Raw genomic sequence first — 15,694 nt, 5'->3', positions numbered from 1 at the left:
ACAACAACAGAGAGATTATAAAAGATGGAAACCTCTTTCATAAAAGACAAAACTTGTATATACAACTTTTGGCCTAATACAGTAATGGAAATCCAGGTCCCCAAAGTATACATAGGTTTAGGAAGAGTGAGGAGGGTGGCAAAGACAAAGCCTTTCAAACAGCGAAGGCAACAGGAAGGAACCTCCAAGGCTCCGTTTAGGAGAACCCGAGGCCAGATCCGGATGTGTGTTCCTTTATCTGGGCTTCAGATGAGGAAGCAGTTCTGTGCCTGTTTTATCCATCCCAGCGTCTGTTAGTGCCTGAAAGAAATCCTGTCGTTCATGCAGTCCTCAGTTTCCCAACAACTTCTCTGAAAATTGAGGAAGTTCAGCAAGCAGTCTTGCTGAGAACTGACCTTGGGAGTTTCGTTGGCTTGGTCTCCACAGACCCTTCCCCAGGGAGGCTGGCCTTGGGCTTGCTGTGGACGTTTTGGTTTAGGATATGTAAACATGTTTGTGTTATAATTCCAAGTTGGGGATTTTAGTTTGTCTATACCTGTTAAGTGTCTCGTGGGGAGCGGTGGTCTTGGCCAGCTGGAATTAGTTGAATTCTGAGGACCTTGAGGGGTATAAATATGACAGGCCAGAGGAAGAAGGCACGGCTGCTTGGAGGAGGACTGCTGGCTGCTGGTTCGTCCTGCTACTGCATTTGCTGGTTCCCTGAACTTCTGAGTTTCCTGGTGACTGACATTGTTATTGCCCCCAAATCCTATGACCCTACCCAGCAGGAAGTAGCAGAGAGAACTTTGCCCGTCCCCACTAACCTTCTTTCTCTCGTACCCAGTGTTGGGGGGTTGGAAGGGAGGCAGAAGCATTTAAGGACCCTAAATAAAGTAGGTTTGTTAAAAAGTCTAAGCCTCCACCGGCTTCTTTTCTAGGCCGCTCAGTTTTCCATAACAAAGGAAACAAACACAATTTGTATAACTTTTCACGACGCAGATGCTCTCCGAGTGGCCAAGGACGTACACACGTGGAAGCCAGCCAGGAGGCCTCCAGACAGTCTGCGCCTGCAAACAGTGGTCTCTCCACACGTGGGTTCACTGGATCTGGGGTAGGAGGAACAGGGAGGTGGGGCTGTGGCAATCAGAACTACTTCAAAAGAGGCGAGGGCAATGATTGGCTCCTCATCTCATAAGCTTCTTACCCTATTTCTTTCTGAGAAGAAACGTGTCAGGAGAATACAATCAGCATAAACACAAGCCCGGAGAGATTATTTCAACAAAGAGCCTTTAGATAAACCATACTTGTCAAAAGGCACATTTTCAACAAAGAGCCTTTAGATACTATATAGTTCTCTTTTCTTAGAATAGAATAGAAGAGATGAAGTTACTTCTTGGAAGGCTCCCAGAGACCTTGCAAAAGAACAATGGACAATAGTCAGTCTCCTAATCCCATTAGTTTAAAAAAAAATATGGTTTCAGAGGTCTTGATCTTGGGGGATTTTCGGAAGTATCCTATAAGGGAGTTGTCATAGAAACATAGAACTCTCCGCTAAGCACACATTTGGGAAAGCATGAAAATTGTTAAGTTGGAGGCTAGGCATGGGGGCACAGGCCTTTAATCTCCATGGGGAGGCAGGAGGGAGGCAGAGCTCTGTGAGCTAAAGGTCAGCCTGGTCTACATAGGGAGCTCCAGGACAGCCAGGGCTCTGTCCCCCCCAAAAAAAACAAATAAGTAAACAAACAAACAACAACAACAACAAATTAAAAAGAAAGATTTTCAGTTGGATTTCTCTGGATCAGTCTGAGGGACAGACAGCAGTTCATGGCTCTGTGTGCCGCTTCTCTGGAACGGCTTTGCCCTGTAGTAGGGTACAGTCCCTGCTTTGTTCATAGCTACCAACTTTGTCTTGGTAAACAACATCGCCACACTAAGCTAGGGATTCTGGAGACCTAATTGTCCCTTGGGTAAGTTTCTCTGGGTAGAGTCAGAACAAATATGGCACTTTATCCCACCTTCCAAAAGAATCATCTACTGTCTAATCATCTACTGTCTAATACAGTATTGCTGATATGTGATGTCTACATTTGTGAAAACCGATAAAAATTAAAGATGCAGCTTCCTCTATTTCAAGCAGTGTATTTCTGAGCCTCCTCTGTCACCCCTTCCCTTCTGGCTCCCTCGGTTCCTTTCCTTCTCTTTGCTGGAGCTAGAATGTAAATATTCCTTTTTCTATTATGTTACTTACATAGATGGGTGTCTTGCCTGTCTGTGTTTGTGTACTGTGTTCATGCCTGGTTCCTTCAGAGGCCCGAAGAGGGTGTCAGATCCCCTGGAGCTGGAGCTACAGAGGGTTTTAAGCTGCCATGTGGATGCTAGGAACTGACTTAGGTCTTCCGTGATCTACAAAGTCAGTTGTGTTCAGGCTTCAGAGTGCTGAGTCCAGCTGCAGTCTAAGGGAGAGATTCGAGCACTGGAACAGGGAGGTAGTAAGAAGAGAAAGGACCAACAGATCCTGTTCTAAGCCGATTCTGTTACGAAGACAACCAGATCACGAGCTTTCACTGAAACTTATAATGAAAGTTAAGACTACTAACAATTTGTGTTGAATGTTTTGCCTACGCGTATATCTGTGTCCCACATATGTGCCTGGTGCCCTCAGAGGCCAGGAGAGGGCATCACATTCCCGGAAACTGGTGTTCCAGGTGGCTGCGAGCTGCCTTGTGGGTGCTGGACCTGAACCCAGGTCCTCCACACGATCGGCGCTCTGAACCACTGAGCAGTCTCTCCAGCAGCCCCCCTCCCCAATAACTCTCATTAAGTCATTAGCTGTAAAACCACAGTTGAGAGAGCGAGACTGAATACATTTACTCTCCGCTTGGCTGTGGCTCAGGGTGGTATCTTAAAAAACAAAAAACACCAACAACCAAAAACATGATTGTTGGTGATACCAAATTCCTTCTGGGATTAAAAAAGAGTGCCAGGAAGACAAGGTGGCCTGTGGGAGGTCTCGCCTTTCCCAGACTTCCCAAGGAGTTCCCTTTGCTTTCTTCTCCTATCTGTTCTGTCTGCCTGCTTCCTTTCTGTCTATTTTTTTTTCTTTTTAAAGTACCCTTCCCTCTTGTCTCTTCCTGTTTGTTTCTAAACACAGCATTGTACTGGGTAAGTGGCTTCGTGAGGTCTTCATGTGTACTCAAAGTTTAAACCTCAGCCTGGTTTTGAACTTAAGCTCCTTCTGCTTCAACCTCTTGAGTCCTGGGATTGCAGGCCTGTGTCCCTGTATCCAGCTTTCAGGTAGCTTTTGAATGCTGACACCTTGGTGAGTAAGTTCTGAGGATCATGCAGGGGAGTTGTATGGCAACAAACTCCGATAACTTACGCTGTTATTACTAACAAGGACATTTACCTTATAGCTTCATTTTAAATTTAGATTAGAACTTATTTTAGAAAAGAATGGTCCCATCTGATACCCATCTAGTTGGATTCTTGGTGTCACTGTGTGAAGTACAGACTGGGTTCTGCTTTTATTTTTATGATAAAAAGAAAAGGCTTTGGGAGTCGGACATGCGTTATTAGATGACAATGGAAAAGTCCTTGACCAGTGCCTAGGAGTTCTGGTATAAGCAGTGTTCACTAAGGAACTCTGTGTTCATGAGGTGGCTTCCCCAAGCACACTTCTGTGGGGTGGTCCTGATGTACTCTTTGGTCACATTCTCAAAGTAAATCCAGGATGTAGCCAGACACAATGTACACAGACTTTGTAACTTGTTAGGTAATGGAACGGTAATCTCCCCAACCCACCCCTCCCCTTTTTTGAGGCAGGGTATCTCTGTGTAGCCTTGGTTGTTCTGAAACTCACTCTGGAATTCTGTAGACCGGGCTGTCCTTAAACTCGGAGATCCACCTGTCTCTGCTGGGATTAAAGGCGTGCGCCACCACTGCCCAAGGGATCAACAATTTTCTTCTACAAATTTGTAACTTTGGGGTTTCGTTACACTTAAAAAGTATATATTTGGGCAAAGACAGGGTGAGAGGCAATTCTGGTGGGAGTGAGAGTGTACTCACAGCAGAGAGTAATGAAGATAACAGATAGGGTAAAGGGAAAGTGAGAAGTTAGCGTTTGCTGACCCAGGCCTTGCTCAGATAGCTTGCCCTGGCTGTCGAACCCGGAATATTTTTGCCACGGTTTAGTCAAAGGCTGGGTCAAGGCCAGCTTGTGAAGGGTGAAACAAAGGTGAGGTGACTTTGCAGCTCCTCCAGGTGACTCCGCCTCCCCTGCTTCATCTTAAACCCTTCCCAGCCTCCTCTCTTCCTCCATCGGTAGGGCTGCCCGCACTCTGCCCACCCCAGCGCCCTGAGAGCCTCCGGGCTTCGTTCCTGCCCTACTTGGACCAAGTCGAGCTACTGTGATTACACTGATTCTACGTGCCTCAGGGGCCCACATGCTCCCTTCTGCGATGAATTGCCAGATAGGTGGCTGGCACCTTCTCCCGTCTGTGTGGGCCAGCCGGTTCCTCGTAGGCGCCAGCTTCCACGTGGAAGCATCTCAGAGCTGAGGCGCCTGCGAGTGAACTTCCACATCAGCGTGCTTTCCATTTCGTGCTCTCGTGATTTGCTTCTGGGTAGATGGGGCTTGGAGACCCAGGCGTGCCTTGGGATGATTTGAGGTTCCCTGTATCCTCAGTCAGGATCAGTCTTGTCCTGCGGCACGAACACGGCTAGTCCTTCGCTTGTACCAATAGGGGAGCAAAGGTGATGAGGCCCTTTGTATATAGCATGGAGGCTATTCCTGAGGAATTGGGAGCCTCTTCTCCAAGAGCTGGCAAGTCTAAACTTTCCTCTCCCTGTCCTTCCGTGTAGATCCTGCCTGGGGGACTAAGTGTTACCAGCTATAGCAATTGAAGCCTGTGCTAAAGTATGCACTCACTCACCTTTTATTTATTTATTTATTTATTTATTTATTTATTTATTTATTTATTTAAATCAGGGTCTCATATGGCAGCCCAGGCTGGCCTGGAACTTGCAACAGCCTTCCTCCCTCTCAGCCTCCTAACTACTGGACTTCAGGTGTGAGGTACTGCACCCAGAGGACATGCAAGTTTAACTAGGCTGCCAGATAAATTTCCACTCCATTATAGTAAAACGATTTATTTGCTTTTATGTTATGCATTTGAGGGGTTTTGCCTGCGTGTATGTATATATACCAGGTGTGTGTGTGGTGGCTGTGGAGTCAGAAGAGAGTCTCATTCTTTGGAACTAGAGTTACAGATGGTGTGGGCCATCCTGCATGGTCTAGGAACTAAACCCAGGTCCCTCTGCAAGAGCAGCAGCTATCCTAAACCGTTGAGCCGTCACTCCAGCCTTTTCTTTTTCTTTTTTAATTATGTCTTTATTATTTAAAACAGTTTTAAAATTTAGATGTATTTTGATCATATTCTTCCTCTCTCCAAGCCCTCCTCATTCCTACCCACCCAACTTAAAGTTCTTCCACAGAAACACAGGACAACTAAACTCCCCAAACCAAGAAAACAACGACAACAAAAAATACCTAAAAACAAAAAGGAAAAAACCTACCAAGCTGCAACCAAACAAAAGACACACACAAACACACACACACACACACACACACACACACACACACACCTGTGTAGTCCTTTATATGTCAGTCAACTACTCCTCGACATGAGGCATGTCCTGGAGCAGTGGATGTACCCAGTGTCACTCCACTGGAGAAAATGGATTTCCCTCTCCCAGGAGGTATCAGGTATCAGTGACAGTTCAGTTGTTAACCTTTACTATAGTGGCTAGGGTTTCATTCATTCATTCATTCATTCATTCAGTCAATCAGTCAATCATTTTCCTGTTGTTGTTGTATGGTTTTTGGTTTTTCAAGACAGGGTTTCTCTGTGTAGCCCTGGCTGACCTGGGCTTGCTTTGTAGACCAGGCTGGCCTCGAACTCAGAGATCTGCCTGCTTGTGCCTCCCTGAGCACTGGGATTAAAAGCGTGTGCCACCACACCTAGTTCTTTCAATCATCCTTTTAAAATGTACAACAAAATAAAATATAATCAGAAAAAAACAAAAACTCTCACATCAACCTTGAACAAGACAAAACAAAAGGAAGAAAGGAGCCTAAGAAGATGCAAAGTGATCAGAGACCCTTTCGTTTGCACACTCAGGAGTCCCATAAAAACATTGGGCTGGAAGCCATAACTGTTCACAGAGGCCCTGGTGCAGACTGCTGCAGTGGTCACCCTCCATCTCTGTGGGTTCCCGTGTGCTTCGCTCATGCTGGCTTACAGTCGTGTTTTCTTGGTGCCCTCCGTCCCCTCTGGCTCTTAAACCCTTCGGCCTCCTCTTCCTGAGAGCTCCCTGAGATGTGAAGGGAGGGGTTTGATGAAGACCTCCCACTTAGGGCCGAGTGTTCTCACTCTCCCCATCATGCCTGGCTGTGGGGCTCTGCATTTGTTTCCATCTGCTGCAGGAGGAAGCTTCTCTGAGGAGGGCCGAGCAGAGCACTGATCAGTGAGGACAGCAAAATATCGTTAAGAATCATTTTATTAGTATTTTTTTTAGACTAGTATTATTTAGTTTTACCCTAGGATCCTAGGCTATATAGTCTCAGGTTCTTAGTTACCCAGGAAGTGTCATGTATGGGTTTCATCTTGTTCTCCAGCCTTTTCAGGGAACTTTAACTTTAGGTTTAAGTTTCAGTCACCGTGTTAGTCAACCTTTGAATCATCGAGCTGATGGCGGAAGGGGGGACACGCTTACAAGGCTGCTGGCTTGAGGGGCTGCAGCTGACGGTCAGTTGATGGGTAGCTGGCTTCCCTGCTGGGGAGAACATCCTGGCATCAAGGTCATGTGACACTGCTCCTACCTCATGTTCTCTAGGAGGCAGAAAGGGAACGAAGCATGGAAGAGGTGTCTTTCCAGGGCGGGCCCTCAGCGGCCCAGTCCCCCAGGCTACAGTTCGCTGGGCCTTTGATGAAAGCAGAAGTCTTAGGACCCAATCACTTCCCCAACGTCCGGGTCTCAACTTTGCTTTCAGTGGGGACCAGAGCTTCAACACACAGGCCTTTTGTGCATCTGTCTAGCAGCCAAACCGTAGCAATTGTTCTTTTCAGATATGGAATCCCACGTTTGAAAACGAAGAATGTATGTGTGAATGTGTAAGCGTGTGTGGGTAGCCAGTGTTCTGGGCCTACATTTTAAAATGAAGACTGTCGGGTGCATTTCCTTATAGACAATATAAAAAGGTTTCATTACATAGATTTAGCTCAGCACCACTGCCTGCCTTGAGAGGTTTTATCGGCAGGTTGTGATGGTGTCTGCCTGAAATCCTAACACTTGGGTGGTGGAGGAAGGAGTCTCATGAGTTCAAGGCCAGCCCCTCTGAGCTGTCTCAAAAAACTCCAAGAGTGGCAGGCAGTATGCCTTAGTGGGTCTTCATCATGTGACCGGAGCGTGAGCTCCAGCGCCACACGTTAGAAGGAGAGAACAGACGTCCACAAATTGTCTGCAGACCTCTACATAGGCCTGTGGCATGCACACACAGATACACATGAACATACACACAGCCAACGGTTAAAAAAATACATTAATTTTTTTTTTTAAAGCAACAGCGGTTGGGCAGTGGTGGTGCACGCCTTTAATCTCTGCACTTGGGAGGCAGAGGGAGGCGGATTTGTGGGTTCAAGGCCAGCCTGGTCTACTGATTGAATTCTAGGACAGCCCGGGGCTACATGGAGAAACCCTCTCTTGACAGAAAAAGAAAAAAAAGCAGCCGTAGCTATATTAAATAATATCTGATCGACCAGTTGGTACTTTATGGAGGGTTAATTATATTATTACCTTAAATACTTTAGTGCATCAAGATGAAGACAAATTGTAATTCCCTTAATAGTGTTTCCAGCATTAGGCATTAGATATATACTTTTACTAATTTTTAGAAAGTTTTATCTTTCAAGTTATAAAACAGAATGGTTTTTATTTCCAAGTTTTTGCTAATGAATTTAATTAAATTTTAAATTAATTAAAACCACATATTTAATTAAAAAACCCAGAATGACAAATGAACAAAGGGCAGCATATGCGTGGAAGTATTTTCATAATAGCCTTAGCTTCTTTCCTTAGAGGCTTGGTCTGCAGCCCACTGTCCTGCTTGCAGGGACCAAGAGCACAGGCGTGTGCCACAGTGCCCAGTACCTTCCCTTGACTTAGAGCAGCATTTTTACATTTGACCTTAACGTTACCCTGAAAGGTGACCAAGGGTAAAACTATCCACTTACCAAGTAAACAGCTTCAGGAAGTCTCAAAAGTGAAAGCAAGTGTCACCCAAGATAAAGAGGCTTGCTCCGACCTGCCCAACCTGTGACCTGGGCCACCATGCCTGGTTTACGCAGCGCTGACTGTTGAACTGATGGCTTCAGGCATGCGAGGAACATGCTCCGTTCCTGACCTGCAACCCCTGCCCCTAGCTGTGTGTTTCAAGGTTTACTTATTTTTATTTTTCGTAAGGTTCCTTTGCCTGTAAGTACGTCTGTGCACTCTGGGCATGCAGTACCTGCCGAGGCCAAAAGAGGGGGTCGGATTTCCCCGAACTGCAGCCAGAGACCGCTACGAACCACGGTGTGTTGTGGGTGCTAGGAACTGAGCCGGGTCCCCTGGAAGAGCAGCCAGCGCTCTGAACTGCAGAGCCATCTCTCAGCCTGTAGTTGAGGCACACACCGTGTTAATCACATTTACTAATTAAATTCCACAGCATCCATTTGCATGCGAGTGAAAGTTTTGAACTGCGTTCATGAAGATCAGTTAGTTACTGTACCAGATTGTTTTATATAAAGCCTAGAATCCATTAAAAAGAATTACCTTGTACATGGTCATTTGTGTTAGCTTACCTTGCCTGCTCTAGAGTGTGTGTGAGATTCTCCTCTTTTCTTATTTAGTACGTATAACTGAGGAACGTTTTCCTGCTGGCCTTATATTCACTTTAGATTACATCATTCTTATTTATCTTCCTCTTATCTTGTTCCTATAAAACAAAGACCATCCTTCATGTTTTCAAAGGTACATCAGCCTGATACCGATTTTTCTTTCGGTTGTCTTCCTCATTAGCATAGATTTAACCCTTTATTTGTCTTTGCAATGCTTCTGCCTCTTGCCTCCACAGACCACCAAAGTGATCCAGACTATTTGTTTGAACACAGATTGTGATTTAGGAGATCTGGAACGGAGCCCGAGAATTAATATTTCTCTCTGTGTGTGAACACGTATGTGCACACATGTGGCCAGATGCTCTCCTGGGTGGTGTCCATTGTCCTCCACTTTATTTTTTGAGAGAAGCAATCATTTCACTGAATGGGCAGAACCTACTGATTTGGCAACCTGTCTCACTGAGATTTCAGGCGCATGCTATCAAAGGATTGAAGCCCAGTGACCAAAGGGCCCCTTTGGTTCACCTAATTAACTGCTCAGTCAAAATATACAGCACCATATCCCAGCCCATGCTAGCTCAGACCTCCCCCTCTTCTCTTCTTCAAAGTTACACCTTCAAGGCCATTTGCTGCCGTTTTTCTGCCTGAGTCAGAAAGCAGACGCTTTAACTTGCCTTCTTAACTGTGACTGATCCTGCTTTCTTATGTGGGTGTTGGGGACCTGAGCTTAGGTCATGGCAAGCGCTGAGAGACAGGACTATCTGTCCAGCCCCGTCAGAATCCATAATTCTAACAAATTCCTGGAACTGCTGGTGCTTCCTTCTGCTCTGCACTTCATTTCCAGGCAACAGTGCTTTTGGATCACTTGAGGAATGTTTAAAATAGTAGACTGGTGTTCGGGTTCTACTACCCAGATATTTGACTGTAACAGGTATTGGGTACAGTCTTGTTATTTGAAAATACGTCTCTGTTTATTCAAATAAACAACCAACATTGAAAATCACCCATCTAGAAGTTTGAAAAAAATTAGATTTAAAGAAAGAACAGCATGCCTCTGGCTTGCCTCCCTGCCTTTTCTTACTTCTGTAGCATTCTCCCCTCCGGCTGTTGTGGTGGCTCATCAGGTAAAGGAGCTTTTGCCAAGCCTGTCTACCTGGGTTTGACCCCTGGGACCCAGGCGGCAGAGAGAGAACTGGCTGCTGAAATTTGTCCTCTGAGTTCCACAAAGCTGTTAGCTAACTCTCCTAGGCAGCATAGTATCCCGCCCTCATACACACAGACCAACACAGTGGCTGTGATTTTAAATCGTATTTTGAAAACTCTCTTTCTTTCTATAGACATTTATTCAGTATCTCTAATGGGGGGAAAAAAACCAAGGAAATGAGAGCTGATAAAGATGAGGGTCTCTTCTCTGGGAATTTACCATGGCAGGAAGGAGGCACATAAGCAGATACGATATACAATAATAAACTGTAAAGCTCACATAAGCCACAAATGAACCAAACAAATGAATCAGATGACATATTATTAAAAATACCAGAGGAAAGGGAGATGTATGTCTGAGGAAGCACGATGGAGGAGTGTTTTCTCCATAATGCAGTATGGGAATGAACCATTTTTATTAGAGAGTAGTGCAGGATAAATCTTGAATGGTGCTTTGGGACCAAATCCCAGCAGACAATGGTGAAAGTATTGGATTTTTTTTTTTTTAGAAAATCAATAAGGCAATGATGTGTGCGGAAAAGGACTACGGGATTCAGTATAACAAAAAGTGGTAGGATGGATTGGAAAAGAAAAACACTTAAGAACTTTCTTTAGGTGTCAGGGAAACTTTCCCTAACTTCGAGTAATTATAAAATTGGGACTTGTAATGAAAAAGTAAGGTAAAATGTTTTACTGGAATGACAGCATTTTGAAAACAAAATTTGGAGGAGTGTTTTCTAAATGTCCATTTTAAAGCACCTTTGGGAACCACTGGGGTCAGCCTGCCTTTCGCTAGAACTTGGATGGAAAGACACATAACTAGTCCTTGGTGTAGACTGTTCCCTTTGACCTTTGAGGGCCCCTATTTTTCAGGGCCTGATGCTGTCATGATATCTTTGTTTCTGGCCCATCAAAACTTGCTCTTAAGAAAGTGTCAGAGGTCAACCATTTATTCTTTGGTGAGGCACAGCCCAGCAAGAATATCTGAGGTTGCTGTTATGTGTTTATACGAAACAAGATTTATTTCCCATCCTCCTATCACTGCCCTCTCTCCGACACCTCCCTGCCATACAGAACAAACATCTATCTGCAGTTAAAGCTACGCCAGTCTGTGGGAGTTCTTCAAAGATAAACACACGAGAAAGTAATTGGTCCACTGCTATGCTCAGCAGCCATGTCTTTCCCTGGGAAATATTTGTTGAAGGGAACCTAGAAAGAAAACCTTCATAATTTGGTGTATAAACATAATAACTGAAAAATAATGAGCTAGAAGAGAGACACTGTTATTTCTAGTTAATTCTTTTTTATAGGATTAAGAAATTATGTTTTAACTTTGCTTGGAATAAGTGTTTTGTTTTTTTAAAGTGGTACCAGAAACGAAACGAAACAAAACAAACAAAACAAAACAAGCCTCCTTTGAAGAGATACCAATGAATTATTCTGACAAGAAGAAAATACCCGACAACACTAATTCCATATGTTCTGATAACATCAAAGGGACTCAGAAAAATTCAGAATTGTAGGCCACTGAGAGTGCTGTTGGCTTGGGAGCAGGAATGATTGATCGTGACTATTAGGCTCAGAAGGAAGGTCATATGCATCAAACTCTTTCCACTAAACGGAATCAATTTATTATCCCACTGATTGTAGAAATGAATGATTAAATTTCTCTTTTAGCAATAAATAAAATTGTTACAAACTATTTTTCCCACAACAGCTGTTATGAAACTAAAGAGAAGCCACTCACGTTTCCCTTCTCTTCCTCAGTAATTGTTCTTCAATTTGCATAGTTAGCCATGTTTTGGGCTATTTTTGAGTATGGGTTTGTTTCTGTTTCGATGAGGCGATATCTACTGTGCTTTTCCACCACAACCTGACCAATATCAATGATGGGTAAGTGGGATTCTCTTGGTAGGCTGGGAGCTACCTACTCTTCAAAGGCTCAGCCACAGCAACTACTATGAAGTTATTGCATTGTGGTAGGAAACAAGGTCGGTTTTGTTCTGCACTGATTTCTTGCATTCTCAAAGCACGGTGGGAAACCTAAAAACATCCTTTCAAAATCACCATTAGCGGGGGCTGGAGAGATGGCTCAGCAGTTGAGAGCACTGGTTTCTCCTCCAGAGGGCTCAGCTCAGGTCCCAGAACCAACATGATGGCTCATAACTACAACTCCTGTTCCAGGAGACCAGCGTGGCCTCGAACACACAGAGATCTGCCAGGCTCTGCCTCCGAGGGCTGAGACTTAAGCTAAGATTTTCTTAACTTGAAATTTTAGTTGTTGCCACCAGAAGCCACATAGTGCGTGTATTTCTCCTCTCTTCCACCACAGTTCCTTGATTAGATGGGTCACATTTCTGAATCAACAACACAGCCCAAGCAGAGCAGCTGTGTCAAGGCAGGGAGGAGTGGGGCTAAAAGCCAAGAGCTTAGCTTGGGCAAAGTACGCAGGTCTCTGAGATCGGTATCGAGAAAACAGAATTTAGCAGCCATTGCTATGACTGTTCTCTGCAGCTAAAGAAAACAGGTAAGCCAGGAAGCCTCTGCTGTGTTTGGTAGCGGTTCTCTGCTCTTAAACACAGAGATTTGTAGCATTAAAGAGTGTCCATGTGTTAAGGGATTGGTAGTCACTATATGGTTCCCTTTCTTTGACTTTAGTAAAACAAACAAACAAACAAACAAAACCATCCTAGTTAGATTGGCGTTCTCTTGCAGATCGGTTTTCATACATCTTATCTGTAGTGTTTGGGGGGGGTTACCTTTTTCTTTTCATTCTGCATATGGTAGCCAGCCTCTAAAACGTACCCAGCAATCCACACTTCTTGGCATTCACATCCTTGGGTTGTTTTGTTCTATCGTGTGTGGTCGACAGGGTAAGTCAGTCTGATGCTGCGTCACTTCCTGTACAGATTACAGATCGTGCAGAGTCTGTCGTGTGTGCCCTCGTAATCGCCCTTTCTCTCATTTCTCTCTCTGTCCGATCTCTTTATGGGCAGACACCAGACATGTCGCTAAGACACTCAACCTCTGCAGCAAAGGAACTGGACTTGTAGCAAAGAACTGAGGTCGGCTAACAACCTTGAGAATGAACCTGGAAGTGGTTTGTACTAGAAGTTAAGCCTTGGCTCACAGTGTGGCTGCAACTTCTTAAGAGATTATGAGCCAGAGCCACCCCCTTCGTCACTCTTGTGTTCATCACCCTCAGAAACGATTTGAAATGTTGTCAGATGTGGCAATCCTTTAGCTGTTTTGCAGGGCTTTGTTACCCAGCAATAGTGAGCCAACATGTACAACCATAATGAGGCATGAAGTACTGTCTTCCTGGTTAGGATGAAGACATGCCTTTCTTTTCCTGCAGGTGTCCATTGCTTTGTCAAGATGTTTTGCTAAACTCTGCGGATAGTGGTTGGTCAGATTATCTTAGTTCCCTCACAGAGTCCATTCAGTGTGTAGGGAGAGCCGGGCATGGTGGCACATGCCTCTATTCCTAGCATTCAGGGAGGCAGGTGGATCTCTGTGAGTTCGAGGCCAGCCTGCTCTACTAAGCCAGTCTAGGGCAGCCAAGGCTGCACAGAGAAACCCTGTCTTAAACAAAACAAAACAAAAGAAAAACCAAACAAAAGTAAAGGGTGAAGACACGGCTCTAAGGTGTCTATTCACCTTAGCTCACTCCTGCTTCTCACCTTGAAGTCAACACGACTGACAGTAGTTAAATACCACAATTCTTTAAAAATATAACTGTCTCATCTCTCACCACAACATGGGGTGGTATCAGTCTCTATAACACCGAAGAAGCTGGCATTGAAGTTGTTGACTAACTGACGCCACAACATGGACCCCTTTCCATCGCGGGAGTGGCACCATTAACGTATTTGGTATCTAAGTGACAGGAAATGCCAAGGGACATTTTACAACTCTATACTTGATTATCTTTTCTAGATTTATCATAATACGCACTGTTTTGAAAATAGCAATAAAACACAGGTTACAATGAAAATTTAAATATAAGCATAAATTACATGTATTTATTGTGTGTGTCTGTGTGTGTCTGTGTGCGTGTGCACATGCATGCTTGCCTGTGTGTGTGTGTATGCTACAGAATGGGTTTGGAGGTTAGGAAGCAACTTTCGGGAGTTGGTTCTCTCTTTCCTAAGTATTGCGTTCAGGTCATTCGGCTTTGGCAGCAGGTTACCCATTGAGCCATCTTGCCTACTAAATATTATTCTTAAGCTTTTTATTATGACAAATTTGAAATATATACAAAAGAAGTGAGTATATGAATCTCTTTGTTCGTATAGCCATAACCGGAATTTAACATGGCCAGTCTTGTTTTTATCTATTCTCAAATCCGTTTAGGTCCTACATTTTCTCCTGAGTGTGCACTTCTGCATCAGGCTTTGCAGAGGTTAGAGGATATGAACACTGGTCCTCATGCATGAATGCTAAGTATTTATTTGATCTACTGAGTCCCCTCTCTAGTCCCAGAATAAAGAATTCTCAATAGTCTTACTGTAAAGTGAGGAAAGGGAGCTTTACCTGTCTTGTCACTGATTGGTTCTAAGGAGATGTGACTTAGCTGAAACACATTATATTTTACTCAATTTATACAAGTGATCATAAACCTATATTTTATTTTATGATTTTCCCTATGATTAAACTTAATTTTCAAATAATTTTCACAGAAACATCATGAAATATATTCTGAAATCTGGATTGGAAAGTAAGGGTAAAACTTTCTTGGATTTTTTTCCCCCTGAGACAGGGATTCTCTGTGTAGCCTTGCCTGTCCTGGACTCATTTTGTAGACTAGGCTGGTCTCGAATTCACAGAGATCTGCCTGCCTCTGCTTCCCTGAGTGCTGAGATTACAGGTGTGTGGCACCTCGCCTGGCTTATCCTGGACATTTTCTGATCTATAGATTGAGCCAATCCACAGAATGATGGTGTTGTCTTTAGAAAATTATGGTTAGCTCTGCGATACTGCTTCCCACCGCTACAAAGGCAGTTGAGGTACAGGTGGTCAGGTCAGTGGGTACCCACTAGAGCCTGACTCTCCTGAAGCACCCCTTTACTTACACAGCTTTTCTTTGCTTTTCTAAACCCCTCCCTGGCTGCTGGTGAGCCCAGAATTCTCCCTGGTCCTTATATGGCGTCATGTTTTTCCAGCTGCTCTGCTTCTCTGCTGGAAGCCTCTTGATGTTCACCTTCTACCGATGTGTTCCCTGCTCTCAGGAGGTTCAGCCTATGACCCTTCCTAACTTCAGCTGTGGTTAAATGGATGAGTTCTCCCTTCCCAGGATCAAACAGTGCTTATTCAATGTACAGTAACCCCAGCTTAAAGGGGAAGAAAGTTCCAAGGATTAGAGGGGAAAATATAAAAACACTCCCTGACACACACACACACACCCTCCACATCTAAACCGCAATAGTGACAAACAACCACTTCTCTCCCAGCCTGAGTGACATAGTTTGGAAATGGGGCTCCAGCATGGGTGTTGATAGTAGCATCTTTGTCCCTCAATACCCCCACCTTGCTGGAGGTCAAAGGGAATGGGGTGGGATGCCCAGAGGTTAGCT

This window comes from Meriones unguiculatus, chromosome 8 (genome assembly GCF_030254825.1).
Source record: "Meriones unguiculatus strain TT.TT164.6M chromosome 8, Bangor_MerUng_6.1, whole genome shotgun sequence".
Classification (NCBI taxonomy): Eukaryota; Metazoa; Chordata; class Mammalia; order Rodentia; family Muridae; genus Meriones; species Meriones unguiculatus.
Note: the sequence above shows the minus strand (reverse complement) of the source record.